The sequence below is a fragment of the Macadamia integrifolia genome, chromosome 11 (genome assembly GCF_013358625.1).
Source record: "Macadamia integrifolia cultivar HAES 741 chromosome 11, SCU_Mint_v3, whole genome shotgun sequence".
Classification (NCBI taxonomy): Eukaryota; Viridiplantae; Streptophyta; class Magnoliopsida; order Proteales; family Proteaceae; genus Macadamia; species Macadamia integrifolia.
Window position 1 is genome coordinate 29,272,719 of NC_056567.1, and position 2,123 is coordinate 29,274,841.

Genomic DNA, 2,123 nt, shown 5'->3' on the forward strand with positions numbered 1-2,123 from the left:
TCATTGGCTAGAAAAATGTGTAATTGTCTTCATTATTTGAAATTTACAAATTAATATTTAATAATCATCTTAAACGAGAAAAAAATAACAATTATTTAAATTAATTCTCAAAGACAAGAAGAATAGACCCCTTAAAAGCACTATTACCGATGTGCATTACAAACTAAGCAATGTCATTTTTCCTACTAATATATATCATGCCCCATCTGATTGCATTTTTGTAAACTTTATTTATAAGGAATTTGTCATTTCTCTTGTTTGGAGCATTTTCATTACAGTATGGTGCTTTCTCTCTCTCTCTCTCTCTCTCTCTCTCTCTCTCTCTCTCTCTCTCAAGGGTGATTGGATTAAACCTGGGGCAGGAGTTATTGATGTGGGTACAGATCCTGTTGATGACCCAAGTAAGAAATCAGGTTACAGGTTAGTAGGTGATGTGGACTTCCAAGAAGCATGTAAGATAGTTCGATGGTGACGCCTGTTCCTAGTGGTGTGGGCCCAATGACCGTCGCAATGCTACTCAAGAATACAATGGAATATTGGATGGTGCACTAAACTCTTACTTGTATAAATCCTTTTTCTTGTATCATTTCGGGACACCATGTTGATATTAATGTCTTACAAGAGGAAAAAGGAAAAGAAAAAATATAAATAAGCTTAAAACTATGAAGTTATATCCCAACAATGGCTTTCATAATCTGTGCAAGATATTGTTTCATTTTTGGGAAATTTTAATGAAGTTCAGTTTTTTCTTTCCATTCAGTTCTCTATTTGATTGTATTCAATTCTAAAAGAAAACCATCTCAAATGCTCTAAGCTTTAAGTGATGGAGATTGAAATTCAAATTATAGAAAGCATCTATGGTTATGGTAAAGTTTTGTACAAAATAGGCTCTTATATTGCTCCAGTAAGCAGTTTCAAATAATTAGATTGTTTTTCCTATATAGATAAGTCTCCTTCACTCTTTAATATAATTAGATTATTTCTAGGTGACGTCGCAGCTATAAATGCATCATTCCCATCACTTCTTAGCTATTAGGAAAAACAATGGCATTTGTTTTAATGGATTTTTTTGTATTAATAATTGGGCGAGTGGTAGCAGGACGTACGTATTGCAATCTTATTTTCACTTTCTTTTAATATTAACCGTCCATTTAAGTTTAGATTAATCTAAACCATCTATTAGTTTTTTATATTGTAACTGATTCCTAGTTTTTAGGGTGGAGAGATGATGGATGTGGTTACTTAACTTGTCTAATATTTTTTTATATAAATAAATAAATAAAAAATAAAAATCTAATATAAGCGGACTCCTCCTTCGATTTTGTTGGGAAATCTCAATTCTCTCTCTCTCTCTCTCTCTCTCTCTCTCTCTCTCTCTCTCTCTCTCTCTCTCTCTCTCTCCTTGCTTTTTCTTCAACGTTGTTCCTTCTTTCTACAGCCGCCATCATCATCATCTCTCTCTCTCTCTCAAAATAGGATGAGATAAAAAAAAAAATCAACATAACTTTTTTCAGGCACTGAACATATGAGAGACTTGACCACACATATCCAAAAACCATGTTTATATATTAATCATCAAGGAAGGGATTTGGACAGTAAAGTTTGCATATATGGCAAAAGACAAATTTGAATTTATAAAATAAACAAAGCTGTTGAATATCAAGGATTTTATTATTACTTATTGGGTGAATATTATTAACCTATGAGAATTTACCATGGATGCAAATCTTCACTGAAATTGGTAAACAAAACTTCGACTAGACTGGAGAGCAGTGAAAAAGGAAGAAGAAAGAAGGAACAACCTTGAAGAAGAAGCAAGAGAGAGAGAAAGAGAGGATCGAGATTTCTAAGCCGAATGAAAGGAGAAGTCCGCTTATATTGGGATTTTTATTATTTATTTATTTAAATATTAATAATATTAAACAGAGTTGTAACCATTTACAAATCTATTAGCAGGATTAACATATTTAACACGTGTCAATCATATCACTTACGTGAACATTCACCAAGCTCCGAACATTCTGCATTTCTATTTTTCTGCACGTACCACGACCATTTGGCCTTAATAATTTTATTTAATTCTAACACTCTCCAGTAGTATTGGATGATGGTAATCATAGATA